Source organism: Micromys minutus (genome assembly GCF_963924665.1).
Source record: "Micromys minutus genome assembly, chromosome: 31".
Lineage (NCBI taxonomy): Eukaryota > Metazoa > Chordata > Mammalia > Rodentia > Muridae > Micromys > Micromys minutus.
This window is the reverse complement of record NC_137966.1, coordinates 16,993,564-17,011,288: the sequence shown is the minus strand read 5'-3', so window position 1 is coordinate 17,011,288 and position 17,725 is coordinate 16,993,564.

Here is a 17,725-nt window from a genome sequence, read left to right as displayed (position 1 = left end):
TGGAAGGAGGTCAGGGAGGATTAGACAGTTATTTACTGCATCATGAAGTCCCACTGGGGAAAGACTCCCTGAGTTTCTCATTAAGGAGCAGCACAAGGTAGCTGTGTAAGCCAGGTCTCAGTCCCTCTTGACCAGCAATGACAGAATATATCATCTTAGCTCCAGTCAGAATTTGGGGATGAAGCAATCTGTGTTCAGTCAAGTCCCAGATAGAATTTCCTGAGACTGATGTAAGCCTGCAGTGTTGAAGAATCAGTCCACATTCTTTTTTTTTTTTTTTTCAGCACAGAAAATGAAGTATTCACAGTATCTGAGGGACAGCCCTCTCTTCCTCACATTTGATCACTTACAACATGGCATAGCTGCTTATAAGGAGTCCATGGTATAACTGTAATTACAGGTTCAGGTTTAAGCCTCCACAATATCTAGTGTAATATTCAATGAGAAAATAACTAGGTGGAAGTTTATAGACCTCCATGGCTGAAGGGACCTGTGCTCAGAGAACCTACACCCTTGAGGATGGAATTTTTCCAGGTGACAGTGATAGGTGCAGTTCTGGAAATATAGACTCAAGTCCAGCTCCAACTGCTTTCTTTATACTCCCCATTCCTTCCCCACAGATGATTCATTACAAGACTTCAAATTAATTTGTGTGATAGTTAGACAATTCTTTGCTTACTAATGTGACTCAACTCAAGATATTGTTCCAAGTTCACAGGTTTAAAAATTATAGTAGATGATACATCAAAAGTCATTTTATCAGCAATAAAATTTTTATGGCACTTAAAAAAAGACTTCAAATTTAGTAAGGGGACATCCTCAATGTGATTTGACCTGTATGTGAATATCCAGAATCTTACAACCTTTTTCCAGTTGTTTTATACATGAACAAACATGTTTTATATTTTTTTATTAGACAATTTCTGCATTTACATTTCAGATGCTATTCCCCTTTTCTCCAATCTATTCTCCCCTTCCTTTCCCATTGCCTCTATAAAGGTGCTCCCTCTCCCCACCACTATCTTCCCTCTAAATGTCTTGAATTTCTTCTACACTGGGAAAACAAATCCTTGCTGCACCAAAAGCTTTCTGGCCATTGATGCCAGAGAATTCTATCCTCTTCTGCATAAGCTTTTAGCGTCACGTCTCTCTTTGCATGAACTCATTGGTTGGTATTTAAGTTCCTGGGAGCTATTGTGGGTTTGGTTCAAGGATAATTTTATTCTTATCATGGGGTTGCAAACCCTTTTAGCTCCATTGGTCCTTTCTATAGCTTTTTAAGTACTTTCTCCAGCTCCCTCACATGGGTCCCCATGTTCATTCTGATGGTTAGCTGCAAGCATTCTCCTCTGTATCAGTCAGTATGGCTTGGTAGAGCCTCTGAGGAGGCATCCATATCATGTTCCTCCCAGTAAGCATTCCATGGCATCAGCAATAGTGTGTGGGTTTATGGCTGTATATGGATGGAACCTCAGATGAGGCAGTCTCTGGATGATCTTTTCTCCAATCCCTGCTCCTATATTGACCCATTATTTCCTCCCATGAGTGTTTTGTTCTCCCATCAAAGAAGGACTGAGACATTCACTTTTTGCCCTTCTTCTGTTTGAGCACCTCTATATCTGTGAATTGTTCATGGCTATTCTGAGACTTTTGGGCTAGTATCCCTTATCAGTGAGTACAAACCATAAGTGCTATTTTGTGACTGTGTTACCTCACTCAGGATCATAGATTCAAGTTCCATCTATTTGTCTAAAAATTTAATAAGGTTATTGTTTTCATTAGCTGAGTAGTCCACCATTGTGTAAGTGTAATACAATTTCTGCATTCATTTGTGTTTTGAAGAACACCTGGGTTCTTTCCAGTTTCTGGATATTATAAATAAGGCTGCTAAGAGCATGGAGAAGCATGTTTCCTTGTTAGATGTTGTAGCTTGTTTTGGGTACAAGCCCAGGAGTGGAGATGACAAGGAAACTTCAAACACATAAGAGGGGTGAAAGGAAGTTGAGAAAATCCTCTTGGCTGCTGAGGTCGGGATTCAGGGAACTACTTTGACAAGATAGATGAGGCCTTTATTCCAAGTTAGTTTCAAACTGTAAATAGCAACTGTTTTCCAATTCAGCCTAGGAAAGTGTGATAGAAATGACAGCATGGATTTTTCCACTGGAAACAGTGGAAATCCAGTGACAGGAACCCTGGCATGTGGACTTGGTATCTGCCTGGAAACCCTGGTGTACGGACCAAACACTCAGGCCATTTGCCACCTGGAACAGCAGAGAACCAGGGACACAGGCCTGGTGAGAGTACAACATGGGTAGCCAAAGCACAGAGAGGTCTAGGCAAGCACGTGATAAACGGGGCCCTCTGGTACAGTAGAGCATGAACTCTGGCACAGGGACTTGGGATCTTTCTGAAAAGCCCTGGCTCAACATCTAGTCACACAGGCCCAAAGTACAGCACAAGACCTTTTCTGTGGGAGCTGGGGTTTGTCCTGGAAAGGCAGGGCTTGAACTTCAACTCTACAGACCCTCTTATACCTAGACTAGAGAGGAGTCTGGCACATAGGCCTAGGGAGAGCTAATCATGAGTCCTCAGAGAGCAGAAAGCACTGTGCTACTATGAAAAGAGTCTGTTGTGGCCTAGAGAGAGAGCCAGGTTCCTACCAGTAGTGCACAGGACTGGTGGACACAGGGCTGAGTTTACAGAACAGTCTCATAAGAGCTCCCACATCTGAGCCCACAAAAACAGAGCTGACTCATGGCTAAGAGAACTCATTGTTTGCACACCAAAAGCTAAACACTCAGAACGAGTTTTCTTCCTGAAACCTCGGACCCTCATGTACACGTGAGAGATGGGTACCTATCACTGACAATAAGACCACATATAATCACAGACAACAAAATTGCAAGAGGAAAGCCAATGAACTTAAGCAATGGAAATAAAGACAACCAGGCCACATCAGAACCCAGCTCTCCCATTACAGCAAGCAGTAGAATGCTTAAACAAGAATCAGAGGAAAAGCATAAAGAAATAAAAGTTTTTAATGAGGAAAGACAAAAAAACCTCAAAGAAATCAAAGAACTAGAGGAAAACGGAAACATAGAGATAAAGGAATTAAAAATGGAAATAGAAACAATAATGAAAATACTAAAAGAGACAACCTCGGAGGTGGAAAACCAAGAAAAGAAACCTGGAGTCATAGACTTCATAGTTATCTCCAACAGACTATAAGAGGTGGAAGAGAATATCAGGGGCCAAAGACAACATTGAAAACAGACAAAACAGTCAGAGAAGATGCAAAAGCCAAAAAGCTCTGAATTCAAAATGTCCATGAGATCCAGGACACAATGAAAATACTAAATGTAAGCATAATAGGAATAGAAGAGGGTGAAGAATATCAACTAAGAGGCGCAGTAAATATCTTCAACAAGAAAAAAAACTTCCCTACCCTTAAGAATGAGATGACCATGAGCATAAAATAAGCCCACAGAAATCCAAATAGACTGGACCAGAAAACAAAATTCTTCCCAAAATATGAAAGTCAAAATGCCAAGTGTTCAAAACAAAGAAAGAATACTTAAAGCAGTAAGGGATAAAGGTCATGTAACAATAAAGGCAGACCAATCAGAATCACACCCGACTTCTCAACAGAGACTATGAAAGTTAAAAAATTCTGGCCAGCAACATGCAGAACCTAAGAGAACACAAGTGTCAGCCCAGGCTGCTATACCCACCATAACTCTCAATCAGTATAGATGGAGAGACCAAGTAATTCCAGGACAATCTAAATTTACACAATATCTGACCACAAATCCAGCACTACAATGAATTATAGATGGGAAACCCAATACAAGGAGGGAAAGTATATCCTAATAAAAACAAGAAAATACCTAAGCAAGAAAACCAAAAGAAGAAAGACACACAGGCACAATTCTACCTATAAAAGCAAAAATAGCAGGAAACAGCAACCACTTTTCCTTAATATCTGTTAACATAAATGAACTCAATTCCTCGATGAAATGACATAGGCTATCAAATTGGAAACATAAAAAGAATTCAACATTTTGCTGCATACAGGAAACTTATCTTAGATACAATGGCAGAAAATATCTTGGAGTAAAAGGTTAAGAAAAAACCTTCCAAGCAAACAGCCCCATGAAAGGGGCTGGAGTTGTATTTCTCATATAGAATAAAGTAGATTTTCACCCAAAAGTTATCAATAAGATAAGAAAGGGTACTTTTTACTCATTACAGGGAAAATTTATCAGGAGGAACTCTTGAACCTTAACACATGCTTCAAGTACAAGAGCACCAATATTAATAAAGAAACCCCACTAAAGCTCAAAAAATACATTGCAACCCACACAATAATAGTGGGAGATCTCAAAACCCCACTCTCATTGATAGGCACATCATGAAAGCAGTAACTGAACAAGGATGAAATGAAACTAGCAGAGGTTATGAACCAATTGGATTTACTAGACATCTACAGAACATTTCATCCTAGAACAAAAGAATATACCTTGTTCTAAGCACCTCATGGCACCTTCTCTAAAAACTGACCATATAATCAGTCACAAAACAAGCCTCAATAGTTATAAGAAGTTAGAAATACTCTCATTCATCCTATCAGTTCACCATGGACAAAGTCTGGTCTTTAATAACAACAAAGACAACAAAAAGCCCATATACACACGGAAACTCAACAATGCTCTATTAAACGATAGCAGAGTCAAAGAAGAAAGACAGAAATTAAGGATTTTCTACAATGTAATGAAAATGAAAACACAACATAGAAAAACCTATGGGATGCAATGAAAGCAGTACTAAGAGGAATACTCATAGCTCTGAGTATTTCCAAAAAGAAACTGAGGAGTGCATACACAAGGAACTTGACAGCACAGTTGAAAGTTCTAGTAAAAAATTAAGCATATAAACACAAGAGGAGTAGACGGCAAGAAATAATCAAACTGAGAGCAGGAATTGACCAAATAAAAACAAAAGAATCCTTCAAAGAATCACAAAACCAAGAGCTGGTTCTTTGAGAAAATTAACAAGATTGATAAACCCTTAACAAGACTAGCTAGATGGCAAGGAGAGAGTATCCAAATTAACAAAATCAAAAAGGGAAGTGGAGACATAACAAGTGAAATTGAGGAAATTCAAGAAATCATCAGATCCTACTATAAAAGCCTATACTCAACCAAGTTTGAAATTCTGGAGGAAATGGAAGAATTTCTCGAAAGATACCAGATACTAAAGTTAAACCAGGAGCAGGTAAACCATCTAAATAATCTCCTAACACCTAAAGAAATAGAAGCAGTCATTAAAAGCTCCAAACCAATAAAACCCTAGGTCCAGATGGGTTCAGTGCAGAATTCTATCAGACATTTAGTGATGACCTAATACAAATACCCTCCAAACTATTCTACAAAATAGAGTCAGATGGAACACTAGCTAACTCATTTTTCGAGGCCACAATAAGCCTCATTTGTAAATCACCCAAAGACCCTACAAGGAATGAGAACGTCAGACCAATCTCACTTATGAACATTGATGCAAAAATACTCAACAAAATATTTGCAAACCGAATCTAAGAACACATCAAAATGATCATTCACCATAATCAAGTAGGATTCATGCCTGGGATGCAGAGATGGTTAAATATATGGTTCACCATATAAACAAACTCAAAGAAAAAAAAACACAATGTCATCTCACTAGATGCTGAGAAACCATTTGACAAAATTCAACAACCCTTTTTGTTAAAAGTCTTGGAAAAGAATAGGAATCCAAGGCCCATACCTAAATATAATAAAAATAATATAAAACAAACCAATAACCAACATCAAGCTTAATGGTGATAAACTTGAAGCAGTCCCACTAAAATCATCGAATAGGCAAGGTTCCCTACTCTCCCCCTACCTATTAAATATAGTACTGGAAGTCCTGGCCGGAGTAATTAGACAGCAAAAGGAAATCAAAAGTATACAAATCAGAAAGGAAGAAGTAAAAATATCACTTTTTGCAGATGACATGATAGGGTATGTAAGTGACCCCAAAATTTTCACCAGTACTTTTACAGCTGATAAATAAGTTCAGTATAGTGGCTGAATATAAAATTAACTCAAACAAATCAGCAGCCTTTCTCTACTCGAAGGACAAATGTAGAGAGCTGTGAGGTGCTGCGCCCCAAAGATGGCCTTCCACCTCCTTGATGGTGAGTGCTCTCAGTAGTAAACAAGACCTTATTTGGCTGTGCCTGTTCAGCTTGCCTGCTTCTGCATTGAATCAGCCTATCTGCAGGGTGCACATGGTTTACAGGGATTGGTAGGTGTAAGGGGATTTAAGCCTGTGCAGACCTTTCCCTGAAAGCAGAGACAGAAGCAGAGTTAGAAGCAGAAGCTTGTTCAAGGATACTGAATAAACTCCTTTAAGAAGATCTTCCACAGGTGGTGTCTTCCTTGCTGGTGGAGACTGGGTGCGATAGACAAACATGAAGTTAAAGACATTAGGGAAAAGATACCGTTCACAATAGTCACAAACAATATGAAATACCTTGGTGTGACCCTAACTAAGCAAGTGAAAGACCTACACGATATGAACTTTAATTCTCTGAAGAAGGAAATCGAGGACGATCTCAGAAGATGGAAAGATTTCCCATGCTCACGGATCAGAAGGATCAATATTGTAAAAATGCCTATCCTACCAAAAGCAATCTACAGATTCAAAGAAACCAAAAATATACAATTGGAAAAAAGAGCACCCTCAATTAAGGGTGGTGATTTAACTGGCTCTCTGTATGTAGAAAAATGAAAATATACCCATACTTTTCAACTTACACATAGCTCAAGTCCAAGTGAATCAAGGACCTCAAATTTAAAACTAGATACACTGAATCTAATAGAAGACAAAGTGGGAAAGAGCTTTGAACTCCAGTGGCTTGCACTTTAAGATTAAGAATAGATAAATAAGATCCCATTAATCTGGAAAGTTTCAGCAAGGCAAAGAACATAGTCAATAAGACAGATTGGCAACCTACATACTGTGAAAATTTCTCCACTAAGCACACATCTGATAGAAGACTAGTATTCAAAATATATAAAGAACTGAAAAAGCTAAGCCCCCAAAATCAAACAATCCAATTAAAAATATGAGGTCTAGAACTCAACTGAAAATTCAAACAGATGAAACTATTGGCTGAGAAGCACCTAAAGAAATACTCAAAGTTTTTAGTAATCAGAGGAATGCAAATCAAATGACACTGAGATTTCTTCCATCTTATACCAATCAGAATCGCTAAGATAAAAACCTCAGTTGACAACACATGTTGTCGAAAATGTAGAGAAAGAGAAACACTCCTTTATTGTTGTGGGTTGACAAACTGGTACAATAACTCCGGAAATCATTTTGTAGTTTCCTCAGAAAATTGGAAATGGGTCCACTTAAGGACCCAGAAACACCACTCTTGGGAATATACCAAAAAGGTGCCCACCCATGGCACAGGAGCATATATGATCTACTATGTTCATAGTGGCCCTATTTGTGATAATCAGAAGCTGGAAAAAACCCAGAAGTCGACAACAGAAAAATGGATACAGAAAAGGTGGTTCATTCACTCAATGGAGTACCAGTCAGCCATTAAGAATGAGGACATCCTTTGTTTTGGAGTCAATGGATAAAAGTACAAATTATCATTCTGGTTGAGGTAACTCAGACCCAAAAGGACATGCATGGTATGTACTCACTAATATGTCGATTTTAGCAAAAGAAGAAAGATTCAGAACACCCAAGGTTCAATCCACAGAACTCAAAAAGGTCCACAAGCCACAGCCCCCAAGTGAGCATGCCTCGGTTCCATTTGGAAGGGAGAAGGAAACAACCACAAGTGGTAAGAATGGGGCATGGGAAGGAAAAAGGCCTGGAGTATGGAACATGATCTGGTATAGGGTGGGGGAAAACAACTGAAGCCCTGTGGGCCAGCAGAATAGATGGAAACAAGGGACCTTAGGCGGTTAAAGGTTGGGAGGACCCTCATGTTCCAGATTCCTGGGAGGTGATAGACACCCAGGATCCAAAGGGAGGAACTCCTACATTCAATTCTGTACAGAAGATAGAGGGAAAAAAAGAGCTTATTTCCAGCAGAAGTGCTGGGCATCAAGTGTGGGATGTGGTTGCTATGCCAAAGTCACACTCAGATCCATTGTTCCTGTCTGAAAAAAATTGTTCCTGTCTGAAAAAACTGCAGGGTTTGAAATGCAGAAGAGCCCGAGGAAAAGAAGAACAAGGTAAAGAAAGTCAAGAGAAAGACCCAAAAAAGAATCCAACTCAATATGAGGCCCCAAGGCTTTTTACCATTACTGAGGTTCTGGAGCACTCACCACAAAGGGTGCTGTCATGACTGCCCTCTGAAAAACCCAACAAGCAGCTGAAAGACTCAGATACAGATATTTGCACCCAACCAATGGACAGAAGCTTCGGACCCTTGTGGTTGAATTAGGGAAAAGCTGGAGGAAGCTGAGGAGGAAGGTGGCTCTGTAAAAGGACCAGCAGTCTCAATTAACCTGGACCCTTGAGATCTCTCAGACACTGAAATAACAAACCAGGCATCATACACAAGCTAATGAGAGTCATGCAATAAACATACAGCAGAGGAATTTTAGGTCTGGGTTCTACCAGAGAAAATCCATTTAACACTCAGGATATTGGGAGCCCCAGGGTGTTTAGAGGTCTTGTGGGGTTGATTTGGTGGGGACAGAAATTTCAGGAAGAAAATATGGGATGTGGAACAGTAGGAGGCTGGACCAAGAGAAGAAAAAAACTTGAGTGTAAAAATTAAATTAAATTAAAAATAAAACAAAAAAGTTTTATACAAGCATTTGCTCTACTGACATTCATAAAATAAACTCATATTAAAGTTGATTGATAAAAGTGACTGGAGTGAAAGACTGGTGAGAAGAAGATCTGAGCAGCCAGGGAGCAGAGAAATCCCTGCCAAGTGTTCATGAAAAGCGTGCCCCTGCCCTGCCTGAAATAGGGACCAGGAACCCAGCATTGGGACCTCTGTTCCCAACCAGTGGCTTTGGGGCACAAAACAGGGCTCGGACTATCTGCACCTGGACCAGTGGAGATCCAGGGACACAGACCATGTACAAGAGAAAGGCAAGAACATGTCACTGATAACAAGATGGCAAGAGGAAAGCTAAAGAGCATATTCCAAGGAAACCAAGACAACCAGGCAACACCAGTACCCAGCTCTCCCGTCAAAGCAAACATTGGAATGCCAAACACTCCAGAAAAATAAGACGCAGACCTAAAATCATACTTCAAGACGCTGATAGAGATCCTTTAACAAGAACCAGAGGAAAAGCAAAAAAAATCAGAAGCTTTTATAGAGGAAACAAGAAAAACACTCAAAGAACTCAAAGAACTAGAGGAAAACAGAACCAAAGAGATGAAGGAATGAAAGAAGGAATTTAAAACAGAAATTGACACAATAAAGAAAACACTAAAAGAGATAACCCTAGAGGTAGAACACCTACAAAAGAAATCAGGAGTCACAGATGCAAGTATTTTCAATAAACTACAAGAGATTGAAGAGAGAATCTTGGGGGCCGAAGACAACATTAAAAACATAGACAAAACAGTCAGAGAAGATGGAAAAACCAAAAAGCTCCTAACCCAAAATGTCCAGAAGATCCAGGACACAATGAGAAGACCAAACCTAAGGATAATAGGAATAGAAGAGGGAGAAGAATATCAACTAAGAGGCACAGTAAATATATTCAAAAGAATTGTACAAAAAAACTTCCCTACCCTTAAGAATGAGATGACCACAAGAATAAAAGTAGCCTTCAGAACTCCAAATAGTTTGGACCAGAAAAGAAATTCATCCCGACATATAATAGTCAAAACACCAAGTCCCCAAAGCAAAGAAAGAATACTAAAACCAGTAAGTGAAAAAGGTCAGGTAACATATAAAGCAGACCAATCAGAATCACTGATTTCTCAACAGAGACTATGAAAGCTAGAAGAGCCTGGACAGACATCATGCAGACCTAAAGAGAGCATAAGTGCCAGCCCAAGCTGCTATACCCAGCAAAATTATCAATCACCATTGATGGAGAGATGAAGATATTTCAAGACAAATCTAAATTTATACAATATCTGACCACAAACCCAGCACTACAATGAATTTTTGATGGAAAACCCAATACAATGAAGGGAATTACATCCTAGTAAAAACAAGAAAACTCTTAATCAAGAAAACCAAAAGAAGAAATAGACACAGACACAACTCAACCCACAAAAGCAATAATAGCAAGAAACAGAAACCACTATTCCTTGATATCTATTAACATAAGTGGACTCAACTCCCCAATAAAGAGACATAGGCTCTCAGACTGGATAAATAAACAAAATCCAGCATTTTTGCTGCATACAGGAAATTCATCTCAGAGACAAAGACAGACACTATCTCAGAGTAAAAGTTTGGGGAAAAAACTTCCAAGCAAACCGACCCAAAAAGCAAGCTGGAGTGGCTATTCTAATATCAAATAAATTAAATACCCAACCAAAAGTTATCAAAAAAGATAAGGAAGGACACTTTTTACACATTACAGGGGAAATCTGTCAGGAGGAACTCTCAATCCTTAACTTATATGCTCCAAATACAAAAGCACCCACATTCATAAAAGAAACCCTAATAAAGCTCAAAAAAAAAGAAACATTTCACACCACACAATAATAGTAGGAGACTTTAATACCCCACTCTCACCAATGGACAGATCATGGAAACAGAAACTGAACAAGGACACTGTAAAACTAGCAGAGACTATGAACCAACTGGAATGAATAGATATCTACAGAATATGTCATCCTAAAGTAAAAGAATACACCTTCTTCTCAGCACCCCATGGCACCTTCTTTAAAACTGACCACATAATTGGACACAGAACGAGCCTCAATCAATATAAGAAGATTGAAATACTCCCATGCATCCTCTCAGATCACCATGACCTAAGGGTGGTCTTTAACAATAACAAAGACAACAAAAAGTCCACATACACATGGAAACTAAACAATATTCTGTTAAATGATAGAAGGGTCAAAGTTGAAATAAAGAAAGAAATTAAGAATTTTCTAGAATTCAATGAAAACGAAAACACAACATAGCCAAACCTATGGGATGCAATGAAAGCAGTAATGAGAGGAAAACTCATAGCTCTGAGCGCTTCCAAAAAGAAACTGGAGAGAGCATACATCAGCAACTTGACAGGACAAGTAAAACCTCTAGAACAAAAGGCAGCAGATACACCCAAGAGGAGTAGGCGGCAAGAAATAATCAAACTTAGGGCAGAAATAGGCCAAATAGAAACAAAAAAAGAACCATTGAAAGAATCAACAATACCAAGAGCTGGTTGTTTGAGAAAATCAACAAGATTGATAAACCCTTAGCCAGACTAACTGGAGGGCAAAGAGAGAGTATACAAATTAACAAAATCAGAAAGGAATGTGGAGAAATAACAACCGAAACTGAGGAAATTCAAGAAATCATCAGATCCTACTACAAAAGCCTATACTCCACAAAATTGGAAAATCTGAAGGAAATGGATGAATTCCTAGACAGATACAACATCCTAAAGTTAAACCAGGACCAGGTAAACCATCTAAATAATCCCACAACACCTAAAGAAATAGAAGAAATCATCAAAAGCTTCACAACCAAAAAAGCCCAGGTCCAGACAGATTCATTGCAGAATTTTACCAGACAGTTATTGCGGACATAACACCAATACTCTCCAAACTATTCCACAAAATAGAATCAGATGAAATACTACCTAACTCAATTTTTTGAGGCTACAATAACCCTCGTTCCTAACCACACAAAGACCCTACAAGGAAAGAGAACTTCAGACCAATCTCACTTATGAACATTGATGCAAAAATACTCAAATAAATCCTTTCAAACTGTATCCAAGAACACATCAAAATGATCATTCACCATGACCAAGTAGGCTTCATCCCTGGGATGCAGGTATGGTTTAATATAAGGAAATCCATCAATGTAAACCACCATATAAACAAACTCAAAGAACAAAACCACATGGTCATCTTACTAGATGCTGAGAAAGCATTTGACAAAATTCAGCACCCCTTCATGTTAAAAGTCCTGAAAAGAACAGAAATCCAAGACCCATACCTAAACATAATAAAAGCAATATACAGCAAGCCAACAGCCAACATCAAACTTAACGGTGGAAAACTTGATGTAATCCCACTAAAACCAGGGACTCAACGAGGCTGCCCACTCTCCCCCTACCTATTCAACATAGTACTGGAAATCCTGGCTGAAGCAATTAGACAGCAAAAGGAGATCAAGGAGATACAATTCTGAAAGAAAGAAGTAAAAACATCACTATTTGCAGATGACATGATAGTGTACTTAAGAGACCGCACTAATTCCACCAGAGAACTCCCACACCTGAAAAACAAGTTCAGCAAAGTGGCTGGATGCCAAGTTAACTCAAACAAATCAGTAGCCTTCCTATAGTCAAAGGACTAACATGTGGAGAAAGAAATTAGGCAAAAAGGTACCCTGTACAATAGTCACAAAAACTATGAAATACCTTGGTGTGACTCTAACTAAGCAAGTGAAAGACGTCTATGACAAGAACTTCAAACCTCTAAAAAAGGAAATTGAGGAAGAATTCAGAAAATGGAAAGATCTCCCATGCTCATGGATTGGAAGGATCAACATTTTAAAAATGGCCATCCTACCAAAAGCAATCTACAGATTCAATGCAATCCCCATCAAAATTCCAACCCAGTTCTTCATTGAGTTGGAAATATCAATATGCAATTTCATCTGGAATAATAAAAGACCTAGAATAGTGAAATCCATCCTCACCGACAGGAAAACTCTGTGGGAATCACTATCCCTGACCTCAAGCTATATTACAAGGCAATTGTGCTGAAAACTGCATGGTACTGGTACCGAAATAGGCTAGTGGATCAATGGAATAGAATTGAAGATCCAGAAATGAGCCCTCATGTATATGATCACCTGATTTTTGACAAAGGAGCAGTAAACATTCAATGGAAAAAGGACAGCCTATTCAACAAATGGTGCTGGTCCACCTGGCACTCAGCATGCAAAAGAATGAAAATAGACCCTTTCTTATCTCCTTGTACAAAGCTCGTGTATTTGGATCAAAGATCTCCACATTAAACCAGATACACTGCAACTATTAAATGAGAAAGTATGGAAAACCTCAGAACACATAGGCACAGGAGAAAATTTTCTGAACAAAACACCAATGGCTCAAGCTCTATGGTCAAAGATTAACAAATGGGACTTAATGAGATTGCAAATTTTCTGTAAGGCTAAAGACATTGTCAAGAAAACAAAACAGCAGCCAACAGAATGGGAAATGATCTTTACCAACTCCACATCAGATAAAGTTCTAATATCCAAGGTATACAAAGAACTCAAAAAGCTATACACCATAGAAACAAACAGCCCTATTATAAATGGTGTACAGAGCTAAACAATACGTTCTCAATTGAGGAATATGGAATGGCTATGAAACATCTAAGGAAGTGCTTGACATCCTTAGCCATCAGGGAAATGCAAATCAAAACAACCCTGAGATTCCACCTCACACCAGTCAGATTGGCCAAGATCCAAAACTCAGATGACAGCAGATGCTGGCAAGGTTGAGGAGAAAGAGGAACACTTCTCCACTGTTGGTGGGGTTGTAAACTGATACAATCACTCTGGAAATCAGTCTGGTGATTCCTCAGAAATTGGACATAGTACTAACTGACGATCCAGCTATTCCACTTCTGGGCATATACCCCAGAGACACTCCAATATACAACAAAGATACATGCACCACCATGTTCATAGCAGCTCTATTTATAATAGCCAGAAGCTGGAAAGAACTCAGATATCTTTCTGTAGATGAATGGATACAAAAATTGTGGTACATTTACACAACGGAGTACTTCTCAGCCATCATAAACAATGACTTAACCAAATTCTTAAGAAAATGGTTGCATCTAGAGAATATCATCCTGAGTGAGATAACCCAGTCACAAAAGAACAGACATAATATGCTGTCACTGATATTGGGATGCTAACCCCAGAGGCTCGGACTGTCCCAGAAACAACTCACAGACTGTGGGAAGTTCAATAAAAAAAGAAAACAAAACAACAAAAACAAAAACAAAACGTCATGCTCAATCCTTAAACACCAAGAAAACGTTGACTAATTCCGGGTTACATCCCGTTTTACATGTACTTTTTGCTCATTGTAACTAGTAAGACCTTAATGCAGAGCATCAAAACTTAAAAAAAGAAAAAAAAAAAAGCCAAGCCTTGACACAATTGTATTTGTATACATTTATGCAAAAATATTCAAATATTTTTTTCTTTTATCTTTGTTTTTTAAAATAAAGTTTAAAAAAATAGAAAACAATGTTTGAGGGTATAGATGAAATAAAACTAGCTTTTAGTTGATTTTTAAATTAAACATCCATGCTGTTGCTCTTAATGTATATTTGAAATATATACATATAAATGTGAAATTCTATACAATAAAATTCTTATTTTAACATCATTACTTTTGCTGGACATGGTGGCTCATGCCTTTATTCCCAGCACATAGAAAACAGAAGCAAGAGGCTTCCTGTGAATTTGAAGGCAGTCATGGCTACATAGTGAAACTTGTCTTAAGAAAGAAACAAATAATTACTTTAGCAAACTTGGCTCTTTAGGTAAACTGTGTGCTGTATAGGCTTTCACCACAGTTCATTCCAGCACTTACATATATACCAAACAAGCTACAGCCAGCCTGTAATCTAAGGGCAAAAATAGAGAAGAAATCCTGGGGGGAAACTGGTAATGTAAACTAGCTGAGTCAGCAAGCTCTTGGTTAGGTGAGAGAGCCTGCCTCTCCATACAGCATGTGGTAAGATATCAAAAAGGATACCTGGCACCAATCTCTGACATATATGTGCACACACATGCACTCACCTATATACACACAGGAGCACACATACACAAAGGCATACATATTACACACACACATGCATGCTTCCACACACATACATCATACAGTTTTATTCATTGCTTATCAAATTTTAAAGAAAAGTAATATCAGAACTTCTGATCATGAAGCAAAAGATAAGCTCATGACCTGCTTGAGAATAATTTTAAGGGGTGACTATAGTGGTACAATTCATGTTTGTACATGTCTAAATTTTCTCAGAGAGACTGAGAAGTGATGATCCTGAGATCAAGATCAGCCTGGGCTACACACACACACATACACACACATACACACACAGACAATCACATACACACACAAACATATACACATACACACACAAACATACACACACACAAACATACACACATAGAAACACACACACAAACACACACACACACACACACACACACACACACACACACACACACACAAACTACCTAGCTTCGGTGCCAGAACACATAGTAACAATAAATTCAGAAACTATTATTTGTAAAGATGGTATAAAATCTTATTAGATTTTCATTTTTTAAAACTTTTATCTGTATGAGTGACTAAACATTATTGAACTCACACATAAGCTGCACGGAGCCCTAAATATTAAGCACACAGGGTTGTTTCTGCAAGAGATGTATAAGCTGTTTGCCTCCTAAAAAGCCTTTGACTCTCTGTGTGACCAGGCTATCACTGAGATCCTTATTTTAATTTGTTTTAATCTATACCAGCTTCACCCAACTCCGTCATCATGCTTGCTTATCTGGAACCTCCTCAGTTAATCTATGAATCCTTTCTTTATAGAAGATGTTCCTGGCACTTCATGAGTTTCCATGTAGTCATGTCTTAAGCTTTGCTGTACACATGGGACAGAGTTATCAATCCCCAGACAACTTGTTTTCAAATGTTCTTTCTTAATTATAATGAAAATAAGCTTTGTTGTATCAGATCCTCAAAGACTGAATCAACACCTGCTACTGAGTTGTGTTTAAGTCTATGGAAGTGTCTTCTTGAAATCATCCTTGGTTTGTTGCTTTGCTGGCATTGGGATCATGAATAGGGCACAGAGTCCCCTTTGTGAGTGTTTGGTTGGAAACCTATCTATCATCTATCTCTCTCTCTCTCTCTATCTATCTATCTATCTATCTATCTATCTATCTATCTATCTATCTATCTATCTATCTATCTATCTACATTACATGCATGCCTAGTACCCATGGAGACCAAAAGAGGATTTCAGATCCCCAGGAAATGGTGTTACTGATGGTTGTGAGTTGCAGTGTAGATACTGGGAATCAAACCCTGGCACTGTGATAAAGCAATCATTGCTCTTACCTCTGAGCCACCCCTGTAGATCAGATGCTTTAGTGAACTACATTTCTATCAACATAGTAAGTCAGTGTGGTACAAAGTACTAGAGGTTATTAGCCCATGTGGTCAACAAAGTGGAACAGACCCCTGCCATGGTGAAGACTGAAAGCTGTTTTCATGAGGTACCTCATCAGAGGATTCAAAGTGATAAAGGGATAGACTGAATAAAATAACCAAACCAACAAAAAGTGAAGAAGGACAAAAGTAGCAAGAACAACACAATATGAGGAACCAAAACTTTGATATTCTATGACATATTTACAAAGATCCAATGTTTGACAACCAAATGAATGATTGGAAATAAACAGGAAAGTATGATCTTACAGCAAAATAACAAGCAACAGTTATGGTCTCTGGGAAGAGCAGAAGCCATCTTTAACAAAAATATCTCCAAGTAGCCATTATAAAAATGTTGCCAGAGGGAATAGAGGGCAACATTGAAGAAGTAATCAAAAATATGAAGACAATTTCAAATCAAATAGGGAATGAATTGCCAAAAATTATACAGAAATGTTGAATGTACATTTTATGTGGGAAAGCAAACAATAAATATAAACTGTTTACTAAATGAACTATGGTCTATAAATTTGAATCAGAGAAATAAATAATTAGCAAATTTATAAACTGTCATATAGATATTCTGATTAGAAAAGAATGAGAAAAAAAATAAATTTAGGGTCAAATGTAGACAGTGTTAGTACAGTAAATATATACATCCAGAACTCTTAAAGAAAGCAAAGCCAAGCTATGAAGAAACAGTGGCTGAAATTCATTTTAAAAAATGACCTGTGTCCTTCTGCCTGGCACTTTCTGCTGGGATGGAATGCTAACTAGTTTGTTCCTTGTAAGAAGCTCTTTCCCAAGGCATATCAGAGGACCCTGTGCACCTACAGCATTTGCTAAGACATTCCCTGCTCCCTCCCAAGTCCCACAGTGGCTTTTGGGAGCCCAGTGGACCTGGAGAATAACCATCCTCCTAAGCTTTCCCACCCAACCTACTGAATCCCACTCCCCTTCTGACTTGGCTTTTCTGCTGGATAGACTACTGGGTAGTCTGCTCTCTGGAAGAGGTTATATCCCGAGGCATACTAGAGTATCTACTGCATTCCGAGCATTTTACTGATCACTAGTCTACTTCCCATAAGAAGCTATATCCTGACTCATATCAGATGATCAGCTGTACTCACAGCATTTGAAAGCACATCCTGAGGCATCCAGGGTGATCTGCTGCACCCAGGGCATTTGACACCACATCTGGAAATACCCCAGGAGATCCACTGCACCCAGAACACCACAGCTTGAAGGGATCC